At 40.0% G+C, this 13592-nt stretch overlaps 1 protein-coding gene across 1 annotated transcript in view; it reads right to left on the bottom strand.

Moving 5' to 3' along the window:
- The window catches only part of NEBL (nebulette), a 354941-nt gene that overhangs the window by 172989 nt on the left and 168360 nt on the right, over positions 1-13592 (bottom strand). The gene's annotated exons all lie outside the window — the stretch shown is intronic.

Below are 13592 nucleotides of genomic sequence, written 5' to 3'. Positions count from 1 at the left end.
CAGCATAGTGACAATAACTGCCACCCGAGTTGAACATTCAGCTTGTTAGTGAGCGAGATGGTTATATCACTTGCACTGTTCTTACCTCTTTAAAACGACTAACTATCAAGAAATATGGAAACATATTTTTGATAACCCACATAATTCTCATCTTCACATTTATAAATATCAGCTTTACATTGTCTCATAATTAACATTTACAGTAGTTAATAAAAATATGGTTCTGTAAGTGCTACTTTCTGTTGATATTTGAAAAGTCTCCTTCGCTGAGCATGGAATGACTGTTTTTGTTGAGTCATGTTTGTATTTAAATACTCAGTTCTCTCAGGCATTATTGTGCTTGAGGCTGCTGGAAGATTTCCTTTTACCACTAGAGCTTGAAAGAAGAAGAAAAGAAATCAGATAACAATAAATAAAAAGATACAGATACGCTCATCACTTTTAGCCTAAGACTATCTAATTTTCCCTCCACATTGTCATTTAAATGTATAAAAGTACTAAAACCCTTACTTTAACGATTTCCATAAGTAAAAGGTCAAATAAACTGCATTATTTTTCTTCCACAGAAAATGCTGAAGGAGATTAGCCTTCTAACCCTCAATCTCCCAGCATGTGTGAAAACACACACCAGTACATCCTCAGTGTTTTATGCCTAACTAAGCAGGGAGGCCATTTAGCTTCGCTTCAAGCAAGCACTGGGCGCAGGGGAGCAAAATAATCAAAGTAAGAAAGATGGCAAGGTTGCAATGGCAAGAGGAATGAAGAAGTAAGAAGAAAAATCTGTAAGCCAAGTTCTAACATCTCTAACACCGGCTTCAGAGAAGGCACAATCATATATCCTTTTTGTATTTAGCTTGGGGTGGCGTTGGGGCAAGGGGCGGAGGGGGAGGTTAATGGCAATTTCCTAAGAACTGAATAGGAAAACCATTAAATTCCAGAATCAGAGGTTTTGAGTTAATTACCATTTAACAGTCCTTTGCACGTTCACAGGACCCATAAGAATCATCTGATTTGGACTTGCCTCATCAAGTGATTGGTTTTGAAGGGTATACAATCACCTCCATAACTGGTTCACAGAGTTTCAGAAGATGTTTAATCCTATTTATTTATGTATTTATTTATTTTGCTGCACCTATAGCATGTGGAAGTTCCCAGGCCAGGGGTCGAACCTATGCCACAGGAGCAACCCTAGCCACAGCAGTGAGGACTCTGGATCCTTAACCCATTATGTCACCTGGGAACTCCCTGCTTAATCCTTTTTAATGGTGTGATCCACAGCCACACTTGTACTCTCAGCATCAACTCAAGCACCAACCCGCCCCGTAAACCTTTACTGCCTACAGGGAGCCTTGGAGCCCGTGGTCAGTCCTCTTTTCCATACTCCCAGCCACTTGCATCCTATCTCTGTCCTTAGGTCTAACTCTAAATGTTATAGCTGACGGCTCTCCAGGTATGCACAGTCTGATTCTGAGAGACATGGAGATACAAAAAGAGATCAGACGACAGGGTAGGAGGAATCCTCAATCTTATGTTTTCTTTGCCCTCACATCATGACCCCATCCAGCCGACGACGACGACAACACCGCAAATTCAGCCCCAGCTCTGGGACTTTGGTGGGAACTCTCGGGAAAGGCGTGCTGTTTCTCCACAGTCTGGCGAGTCAAGTAGGCTATAAAACTGAAGCTGCGAGCCATACCTGGCCACTGCTCGGTGGTGATGACGCCAGCACAGAGACAAGCAAAGCAAGAGATCAAGAGAGACTCCTGACATCATTCAAACACCTGGACCCAACACTTCCTAAAGCCAAGAACCACCAGGCTTATCAGTTAAGTGAGCTAATAGCTCTCCTTTTAATAATCTGAAGAATTCTGATTAATACAGCCCACTCCATCATGCCTACAACATATACACATGTACAACAAGATTCCCAGAAATATTAACATGAATTTCTCATTTATTTCTATGCTCCGGTTCTTCCCATTTGTGATACAAATTTTAACAGCTTACAAAAATAGGAGACTATATGGGGGGGAAAAAACCCTGCTTTAGCAGACAAGAGTCTGGATTTCTCATCCCATCCCTGTCACTTGCCAGCCAACTTACAGGTCTCCTAGCTTCTCTGAGCCAAAGTTTCCTAATCTCTGATTAGAGATTCTGGTAACTTAACTAACAAAGCTGTAGGAGCTGACTGAGACAAACCAAAGGAAAGAATTTTGGAATATATAAAGGGGTGTGCAAATGCCCACATTATCATCATCATATTGGAATTGCTTGACCTGAAAAGATTACCTAAGATCATGAGGCATCAAAAAGAACTGTCCTATTTAACAATCAGACAGATCCTGGTTAGCAAAACAAAATATACTATGTTAAGAACCAGCTATTAGTGTACATTTACAAATTCTACTAAAGTTATCCTAGGATAGATACTTATTTTTGGTTGGATTTGTGTGAATGATCAGACCCTACAGAACACCTTGGCTATGTCATCTGGTGACCACACAGGTGGAGATGAATCCTGAACCCCATCTGCGCAGCCGCTGGGCCAAAATCTGTCTCTGCCAAGAAGCACACCACAGGCTGGGAAAGTCTTTAAGAACTGTGAAGAGCACTCTCGTAAGACCACTCAGGGTTCCCTGTCATTGACAGAATATTTCCCACCCTCAGCCCATGGGAAGCATAATCCATTTATTCACTAAGGCTCAGCGCCAGTGGTGCTCTTCTGTGCGCTGGACTGTCTGCTCCCCAGTCCTGAGCCTCATTGTTTTACACCTGCCTAGCAGTGCAGTTACCACCCTGGGCTGCAGTTAGTGGTGGCACAGTCCCCCAATCTAGAAAACATGGAACTTGGGGGCAAAGACAAAGTCTTACCAAGCTTTGCAATTCAAGAACCCAGCATAGCACCCTGCCGTGGGAGTTGATGAATAAATGATTAGGAAAGGGAAGAATGGAAAAAACGAGGCAGGGAGGGGAGTGCGGCCCAGATTCAGAGAAGAACCTCACATTTGGAGATTGAAAATGGCTCCATTTGGCTGGAGCATCTTGGAGTGGGGAGGGTGAGGAAGGGAAGAGCTGGGAGATTAAGCGAAGAAACACAGATACGGATCAGATTTGGAAAGAAACTGCCAGTGAAATATCTGAGTCCATTTGGGTTACTCTAACAAAAAGGCCACAGATTAGGTGGCTTATAAACAACAAAAATTTATTTCTCACAATTCTGGAGGCTGAAAAAATCCAAAATCAAGGTGCAAGCACATCAGTGTCTGGTGAGAGCCTGCTTCCTGGATTCGAGATGACATCTTCTTGCTATAATCTCACATGGAGGAGGGGATGAGGGACCTGGGGTCTCTTTCGTATGGGCACTAATCCCATTTATAAGGCTTCCACCCCCATGATCTAATCACCTCTCAAAGCCTCACATCCTAATACCATCGCACTGGTGTTTAGGTTTCAACATATGAATTTGGGGAGGATACAAACATTCAGTTCATCACAGTGCTTTTATGATTTAACTTACTCAACATTAACTCAACAAGCCTCATATAAGCTGCTCTTAGAAACTCCAGCTCTGTCTCCACTAAAAATGCCTTTTCTTCCCTATGCTTCAGCATTGGATACAAAATCATCACCTCCATCCTCTATCCGGTTAAAAAAGTATTTCATGGTGATGCTACAAATAACAATGACAATATCCTAGGCATGTCATTCTTGGGAATCTCCTCCTCAAATATTCACCTATTCAGTATTTTGTTCATTCGACACATATTTACTGAGCACCTACATGAGCTAAGTGCTGCTCCAGGAGCGAGAACAATGCAGCAAAGAGTCAATGATCCCTGCCTCATAGAGCTTACATTACAGTGAGAGAGAAAGAAAAGACCTAAGATTCATATAAGCTGAATAAATGGCTTGGCAGTGGCAAGTGAGAAACTTAAAGAGAAAATAAAGAGAAAGAAAAATAAAGCAAGAATTAAGATGAGAAGGTCAGGAATGCTGCCCTTCAAACAGGGAAGGGCCTCAGAGAGAAGGTGACAATGAAGTAAGACCAGAAGGAGATGAGGGCTAAAGGCAGAGCGGTAATACGCTGAACTTCTGGTTTAACAGGCTCTTTCTGGCCACTGTATTAACCCGCGGGAGTGAGCAAAAGAGAAGCAGGAGACCAGCACATGGCAGGCATTTTTGATCCTCCTTCTCCAGTCGTCCAGAATGAGAGAACCATCTCAGGACCACAGAAGACAGAGAGCGCTGTGGAGCCCAACCTCAGCCCCTGGCCTTCCCAGAAGACCCAGCCAGGTGAACTGCATCTCTTGTCCGAACAGAGCAGGAAGGACGCAGGAGGAGGGAGTCTAGACTCAAGACACCACTGTGAGTTGACAAAGGATGTGCAACAGCTGGAAGGTAATGCAGGCTTAGTTTCCCGCAGCCTTAGCCCGTCAAGACTGAACTAAAAGCACTTTGAAGATGCATTCTTTTTTTTTTTTTTTCCCCACTGTACAGCAAGGGGATCAAGTTATCCTTACATGTATACATTACATTTACATTTTCTTCCCCACCCTTTGTTCTGTTGCAACATGAGTATCTAGAGAAAGTTCTCAATGCTAGTCAGCAGGATCTCCTTGTAAATCTATTCTAAGTTGTGTCTGATAAGTCCAAGCTCCCAATCCCTCCCACTCCCTCCCCCTCCCATCAGGCAGCCACAAGTCTTTTCTCCAAGTCAATGATTCTCTTTTCTGAGGAGATGTTCATTTGTGCTGGATATTAGATTCCAGTTATAAGTGATATCATATATTTGTCTTTGTCTTTCTGGCTCATTTCACTCAGTATGAGATTCTCTAGTTCCATCCATGTTGCTGCAAATGGCATTATGTTATTCTTTTTTATGGCTGAGTAGTATTCCATTGTGTATATATACCACATCTTCCGAATCCAATCATCTGTCGATAGACATTTGGGTTGTTTCCATGTCCTGGCTATTGTGAATAGTGCTGCAATGAACATGTGGGTGCATGTGTCTCTTTTAAGTAGAGTTTTGTCCGGATAGATGCCCAAGAGTGGGATTGCGGGGTCATATGGAAGTTCTATGTATAGATTTCTAAGGTATCTCCAAAGCAATAGAAATTAGAGTGAAAATGCATTCTTAAGTCAAATCCAAGAAACAGACACAATAGGCAATTTGAAAAATGTATTTCAAATACTGAATGCTACCTAATACTGACAGGCTACGTAAATGCGTAAATGCATGTACAGACACACAGACACACACACACACCTCTTCCTGTATTATAGATTAAAACTGTAAATCAAAAAATCGAAAGATCTGAATTTAAATCCTATTTCTGTCCTGTGATCTTCACTTGCTCAATTTTTCTAACACCCTGATCCTCAGCTATAAAATGGAAAAAGAAAAGGAAAGAAAAGTAATATGCCACACAGTGTGTGGAGGGTTAACATAAATATCGTGGCAACATCAAGCAAGGACATGCCCTTACCAGGTCATTAGCAAATATTAGTTTCTCCCTTCTTACTAAATTTCAAAAATGACCTTTATTGCTTAAGTATGATCATTTCTGCCAATGGGTGCGTGCTCACTGAAATTTTGTGTTTGTAGTCATCAGCAAGTAACACTTATAAGTCGAGAGAGAGGAAGAGCCTGGAAATCAGAATGGTTCTACCCAAGCTTAAGGAAAAGACACACAATGGCCGAAAAGAAAAAAATTTTAAATCAAAATAGTGATCAGAGATGCCAACTGAATTATTTGCTAATTCTGAGATATAAATTCTCTTCCCTAAATGCTGCAAGTGCCATGATTATGCATATTATAACTATGTAAGTAAATGAACAAAATGAAAATGACTAATGAGAAAGGCCATTCCTAAGCAGAAAACCATGCCTGATGAAAAAAAAGCCAAAGGAACCAGAGACTGGTAAACTATCGAAGTCTCTGGTTCCTTTGGCTTTTTTTTTCATCAGGCATGGTTTTCTGTCTAAGAATGGGCTTTGAATGATGAACTAGATGACTGATGAACTGAAGGAGATTGAGCGGGATCAACAATGGGCACATCCAACAGCTCAGCAGCTCCACCCACAAGGATGCTTCTCTCTAAAGGAAGCCTTGCCCATGAGCATCTGGAGACATAGAACAACATGTACATAATAAAATTTGTACTTTCCAAAAAATTGCAAACAACCTAAATATCCATCCTTAGGAGATGAATAAAGTATCATATATTCATGTAATACAATATTATCCAGGAGTGAAAATAAATGAACTACAGCTACATGGCTCCATACTGCTGAATCTCAGAAACATTTTGTTGAAGGGATTACATACATATGTGGTAGATAAATGGGGAAAGGGGACTTGGTGAGCAGGACTTCCAGAAGGGTTGTGAGGGGCTCTGCTCATGGGAGTTCTGCCAAGGGAGCTTCACTGTTCTTGGCGATGATCAAGTTCTTAAGTTGGAAGGTAGATTTGCAGGCGAACCTTTTATTATCCAGCTCTAAAACTTACATGCATACTCTGTACATTCTTTTGTATTGATCAAATATTTTACAATAAAACGTTTTCAAAGAAAGCAGGGGCAGCATTTTAAAGCCCCAGATAAGGAAGCTGAGGTACCAGAGGTTAAAGAAAAAGCATGAGCAGGCGGACAGAAAAAGAATCTGAGAGCCAGGATTTCAGTTGATGGTTGCAGTCAGCTTAAAGACAAGCCTTGGGTTTTCCGCAAGTGGAAAGTGACCTGGTTAGTGGACATCCATAGGCAGAAAGTTAAATTAGTCACTCCAGGTTTCTTCATCTTAATGAAGCTATTTCACTATGTTGGCAAATAGTGAAGTGAAACAAAAGGACAGGAGGAGAAAAGGAGAGAGGATGAGAGGGTGTTGCGAAAGGAATTCCAAATGGATGGATTAATGGGCCATGGTAGCAGCACAAGAGGACCCCTGTCAAGTCACAACAGAACAGAAGGCTAAGAAGAATCCAGGGGCAGAAGAGTAAGCAAGAGGAGACATTATTTAACCTTAAAGCAGCTTACCTTGTCAGAATATGTTTAATGGAAGCCTAAAATCTTTAGGCTTAGTTATTACTGATTCATGTTATCCTACTCTTTATGGCACATATTTTAAAGTCTCCATTTGATACAATAAAATCAATGACCAATTTCACGACCTCTCCTTGACACGATGGAAGACACCATCTTCCAGGGGAGATGGTGAGGGTTGCATCATTTTTAAACTACATGCAAAATTCTTAGTTTGATCTGCAAAATTCAGCCCTTAGTTAGGTACCATCCTGTATAGTTCAGTAGATTTCAAAGTATCAGAGAATGTGTACCATATGCTTCTTTCTATCTCATTGCTTTTTGCTTGGTGCTAAGCATGTATTAAAAGCTTAATAACTATATCATGACTGATTACTATTGAGTTTTGTATTTTTAACATCTAAAATGCAGAAAATTGGCTAAGTTCACAATGCTAGATGGGAATTAAACAACTATAAAAGAAAATTTAAGTGCTTTTTTTTTAAGGTGAAGTTAATTTTAACAAATGTTAAATGAGCTCAAAAGTGAATTTGCTTTTTTTATAAATTAATCTTATAATTGGTAAATTTATTGTTAATTAAATAAAATTAAAATTTTAATTATCTTTTTAAACATAATTAAAAAGCATTAAAAATAATTTTCTTAGATTTCTAAGCCCTCAATTAGCCTCCCATTGCATTTTGCAGAGGTACCAACTGAATATTTACAGATTTGTCAGTATTCTAGGTATATTCACAATCCAGCTTCAGCAGTTTGGGAGTTCCTTTACTTTAAAAACACTGAACTTTAAATTTATTCAAAACAAATACTCCAAATACATAATAAAAAGCACTCCTAATTTCTCAGTAAGCAAAGACAAATTTTAAATCACCCCTAAGGCACTAAACTGTAGCTTAAGCTTAACAGCTCAGGCTTAGGATTTTGACAAATGTGTCTTGGGCCCTGGGTCCATCTCTTAAAAGCTGTGTGACTTTCGGCAGGTAACTTAATCTTTCTGAGCCTCAGTTTCCCCATGTACAAAAGAAGCATACTTGTAGTACAGTACTGACGGCACATGTGTGGAAATTAAATGAGATGATAATAATAATGCCTGACTAACCAAGGCACTGCACCGAGCGGTTTATGCATCATACATCATACGAGCAGAGACAGGGTGGGACGGCCAGCAGGTAATGGGTAAGGAGTGCTCCGAACTCAATTCCATAAGCCTGAGTTAACTTACAGTAACTAAACATCTAGAGAACGCTTCCTACCACATGCGCCAGGCACTGTGCGACCGTACCTGGGAGCTCCTTCAGTCTTTTTATTTTTTATTTTTTTATTTTTTTTGTCTTTTTTTCACCATTTCCTGGGCTGCTCTCACGCAGCATGGAGGTTCCCAGGCTAGGGGTCTAATCGGAGCTATAGCCACCAGCCTATGCCAGAGCCACAGCAACTCAGGATCTGAGCCATGTCTGCAACCTACACCACAGCTCACGGCAACGCTGGATCTTTAACCCACTGAGGAAGGCCAGGGATCGAACCCACGACCTCATGGTTCCTAGTTGGATTTGTTAACCACTGTGCCACGACGGGAACTCCAGTCTTTTTAAAATCAAAAGCAAATACAAAGAAATCAAAGAAATAGAAATTTTATAATGCTTTACCTATATTTTCCTCAGATAAATGTTAGCAGATACACAATATAATGCTTATTTTTATCAATGAAAAAGGGAGTTTGAGGAGCTGACAGAGCTAACAGGAGGCAGAAGTCTCTCTCAGCATCTCCCCAGACATTATCTTTCAATTCACTGGACATCGAAAAAAAAAAAAAGACAAAATGAAAAAAATCAAACTGACCACATATAAGATATAAATGATGTCCCATAAATAAGCAAAGAGGAAAGTAGAAGCAACTGAATATTTCTGAGTAGAGGATGCCAGGTGATCTGCATAAAATAAAATTTTAGCCAATTCATTATCCGTAATGGAACCATAAAAGGAACAAAAATTATCACCCAAAGTAAAGTTTATCACAGCTCACGCTTTTCACTCCAAACGTGTTCTCAGGTATTTCTTTTGCAGGAAGCAATTGTTTAAATTTTCCATTAGTAAGGATCAGGCCAGTGGGGAGAAGGCCATTGCCAAAACTGTAATATAGGCACACCCTGCACATATTGCAGGTTTGTTTCCCAATCACAGCAATAAAGTGAATAACACAATAAATCAAGGCAAGTCTCATGAATTTTTTGGTTTCCTGGTGCATATAAAAGTTATGTTTACACTATACTGTAGTCTATTAAATGTGTAATAATAGCATTATTTCTAAAAAACAATAGTTTAATTTAAAAATAATTTATTGCTAAAAAATGCCAACCATCATCTGAGCCTTCAGTGAGTTGTAACAGTAACATCAAAGATCGCTGATCACTGGAGTTCCCTGGTGGCCTAGTGCTTAGAGGACTCAGAATTGTCACTGCTGTGGTTCATGTGATTACTATGGCTTGGGTTCACTCTCCGGCCAGAGAACTTCTGAGGCATGCCGTGGGTGCGGCCAAGAAAAAAAAAAAAAGATCTCTGGTCACAGATCATCATAACAAATACAATAATGAAAATGTCTGAAATATTGTGAGAGCTACCAAAATGTGACAGAGACACGTAGGGAGCACCTCCTGTCAGAAAAATGGCGTCAACACCCTTGCTCAAGAACCACAAACCTTCAGTTTGTAAAAACATAGTATCTGCAAAATGCAATAAAGCAAAGCACAATAAACCAAGGTATGCCTGTACTGATGAAACCACTGATTCAAAACAAAAGGTCATATCTACATTGACGAATAAAATTGGTGCCTTTAATACATACATATAATGCATATTTTCACCAGGAACTTCACAACAGAAAAATGTAACTAACCCACCAAATTTTCCCTCTGAGTTATAAATTACTCTGGGGAGTATATTAAGTATTTGGTGATGATGATTAACTTTTCCAGAAAACTAAAGTACCATCCAATTAATTATTCAGGTACTGAAGAGGCAAAAAACAATTAATATTCTAATACCTCATTACTCCTGAAGAGTAATTGACTCAGAGCCTGACTCTTGCTGATTTATATTGCCAGGTTACTTTTTTAAAAAAAAATAATTCAGACAATTTATAAATTTTGATTTCTGGACATGTGTTCTCTTAACTATTAATCCTTTAGAGACAGTCAGTCTCATCCCATTAGATGATTATGATTTTTAAATATAAACAGCCTCATTCACACACAGAGTAGAATATTATTCAAATTATTCTGAACCAGAAGAGAGTATGCAAGTTTAAATGAAGGAGAGTATAAGAAGTTACAACAGGGAACATTCCTGGCGCATATTCTGAATTATAAAGTCTTATGAAATGGGTCATTTCCAGTTAGGAAAAAGCTAATTAGGAAACCAGTCATTCAGAAAAGAAAACTACATTCAAAGTACAGTAAAGAAAAGTAAGGATAAAATCAAGAATCGAGCAAATGTAAACAGAGCTGAACTAACACAAAACAGTCATGAAAGTGAAAATAACCTGTTCGTAATCTCAGAGTCACAGTGATGAAAGTGACAGATGATTCCCACCGCCCTTTCTTACATACGCCTGCATCGTAACAGATTGATAACGTCGTTAAAATTGGCCCTAACCACCCTCCCACACCTGCAATGGCATTATCCATCAGGCGACATCAACTGTTTTTCTGTAAGAAAACATGCTTCTTTCACTTCTACAAAACTGGGGGGAAAAGGAAAGCAAAAACTATAACACAGCAAAAACAAACAAAGAAAAAATACAAAAGAAGAATAAATCTAAATACAGTATATACTTACTACGCACACAAATGACACAGAATAGCTTCCATGACAGATAGTTTTGGCCACCCAGAAAAACCCATGGATCCTGGCAAGGCTTTTTAATCCAAAAATTTAAAAGATTAAATCCTTAATACAGAATTTTATTTAAAACATAAATGTCCTAGAAATTTTTACAGGCTATTAACATATCTTTGCCACAACTAGAAACATAGTCCTGTGAGAAATAAATACAGGAGCAGTGTTGAAGAATGAAGTGAAGAATTATGGCTTCTTTAGCTCCTTACTCAAGAGTGAGAGCTTCACACTGATTACAGGTGTCAGTTTTGAGAAATGCTGGCTTGTTGCCTCCCTGCTATGCAATAGCAGCTATGATTTATTAAAAAGCTACAAGGTATCAGATGTTACACTAGGCATTTGACAGACTATCCTGCTTAATCTTCAAAATCACGCTGTAAAAGAGGTATCTACTTTATTGTTTTTTACATATGAGGAATGTAGTGAAACTATTGTTTGGTCCACCCATAACCTCCTCCTTCTAGAAATGATCCTGAGCCTCAGCCACCCATTTAGATCTTCTCGGGAGCTGCTGTTTCCCTACAGGACCTGCTTCCTTAACCACTGGGTTGGCCCAAAGGCAGTCAGTCACCTGGTTTAAGTCAGTCTAAGTCCAGACGTTTGGGGGGTGGGGGTGGCACAGGGGGGTGGGGGAGTCAGGAATTGGAACCCAAAGTGAAAGTATAGAATGAGTCTCTCCCTCTGGTGAATAAAACTCTAAGGTATAAAGCTTGAAACTACCCACATGCAGGCTTGCCACCACCAGAACCCAGAGGGGCAGAGACAGCTCATCTGCCAAAAAGAGCCCTGGTTTGTTGGCCTTTGAATCCTGATCCACATTGTTCCTAAAGTCAAACAGGTGCATTCCTGCCCATGGATTTGTTACCTTAATATCTTCAAAAGAAATGGTCATTTTGGAGTTCCCATTGTGGCTCAGCGGATACAAACCCAACTAGTATTCATGAAATGCAGGTTTGATCCCTGGCCTAAGTAGGTTAAGGATCTAGTGTTTCCGTGAGCTGCAGTGTAGGTGGCAGACCGTTGGATCTTGGGTTGTGGTGTAGGCCAGCAGCTGCAGCTCCAATTTGACCCCTAGCTGGTAAACTTCCATATGCCTTCAAAACAGAAAGAAAGAAATGATTATTTTGTTCAAGTGAATGAGGTTGGGTTTCTACCTCTTGCCGTCCAGAATTCTAACAAACACAGGAAACTGTGATTTAGTGATTAAGACGCAAACCTAACACTCCTTCTGGTGAGCAGCAGAGTCAGGATTCAAACCCAGATTTGCCATCTTGAAAGCCTTTGCTCTTTCTTCTCCATCATGCTACAGGATGGTAATTCAAACATTTTGTAAATTTCAAAGGCCTTCACTTAGACTGAAATCTAATTTTGGAAGTTCTTGTCATGGCGCAGCAGAAATGAATCTGACTAGTATCCATGAGGATGCAGGTTCGATCCCTGGTCTCACTCAGTGGGTTAAGGATCCGACGTGGCCGTGAGCTGTGGTGTAGGCCACAGACGAGTCTTAGATCTTGGTGTTGCTGGGGCTATGGCTATGGTGAAGGCTGGCAGCTGCAGTTCCAATTTGACCCCCAGCCTGCGAACCTCCATATGCCGCAGGTGTGGCCCTAAAAAGACAAAAAAAAAAAGAAAGAAAGAAAGAAAAAAGAAATCTAATTTTGGTAAAAATAATCATTATTTCTTTAAAAGACTAGATTTTTTTTTTTTATTTCTTTTTTTGGCTGTGCCCATGGCCTTCGGAAGTTCCTGGCCAGCAGTCAAACCCATGCCACAGCAGTGACAGAGCCACTGCAGTGATAACGCTGGATCCTTAACTGGCTAAACCAGCAGAGAACTCCAAGAAGATTCAATTTTAAACAACAGCGTAAATAAGATCTTAATTTCAAAGTTGTCTCACAGGTTACAGACATTAGCCAGTATTGGATCTTTAACAAACACTGCCAGTTCGATTTTGATAGGTGTTCATCAAATGAGTGAATAAAAAAACAAAGGTAACCACTTCAAAGTGAAACTGTAACATTAATACTTCTTAAGCATGGACTTAGAAAGGCTTGTAGATGATTCAATATTTCCACTTTTAAATTCACTCTGATTTCCAACATGAAAGATCAGATACTAAGCAATGCAAGAAAATCCCAGGAGTTCCCGTTGCAGCCCAGTGGAAACAAATCCGACTAGCATCCATGAGGATGCAGGTTTGATCCCTGGCCTCATTCAGTAGGTCGGGGATCTGGCATTGCCGTGAGCTGTGTTGTAGGTCGAAGACAGGGATTGAATCCACTGTTGCTGTGGCTGTGGAGCAGGCTGGCAGCCGTAGCGCTGATTCGACTCCTAGCCTGGGAACTTCCACATGCTATGGGAAGGGCCCTAACAAAAAAACAAACAAACAAAAAAATCCCAAAGTTTAGCTTAAATAACATTATAATTAGAAGAAGTTACTGCATGTATGTACATAGGTTAATGCATTATTTTGGTTATATTTCTATGATGTTTCATAATTCAGTATAATTTCATGGTGGTACAAGGACAATTATATTCTTCCCTTGCTGACCTAAAAGTCTCCCCTCTTCTGAAAACACTAGTGGAGTTTGGGTGAGTCCATTTCCCAAAACGACAAAGGATCTTTCTTGTCCCTTCAGAACAAACATCTCAAGAAG

The sequence above is a fragment of the Sus scrofa genome, chromosome 10 (assembly GCF_000003025.6).
Source record: "Sus scrofa isolate TJ Tabasco breed Duroc chromosome 10, Sscrofa11.1, whole genome shotgun sequence".
Taxonomy (NCBI): Eukaryota; Metazoa; Chordata; class Mammalia; order Artiodactyla; family Suidae; genus Sus; species Sus scrofa.
The sequence above is the reverse complement of the archived record's forward strand: the minus strand, read 5'-3'. Positions and strand labels throughout refer to the sequence as shown.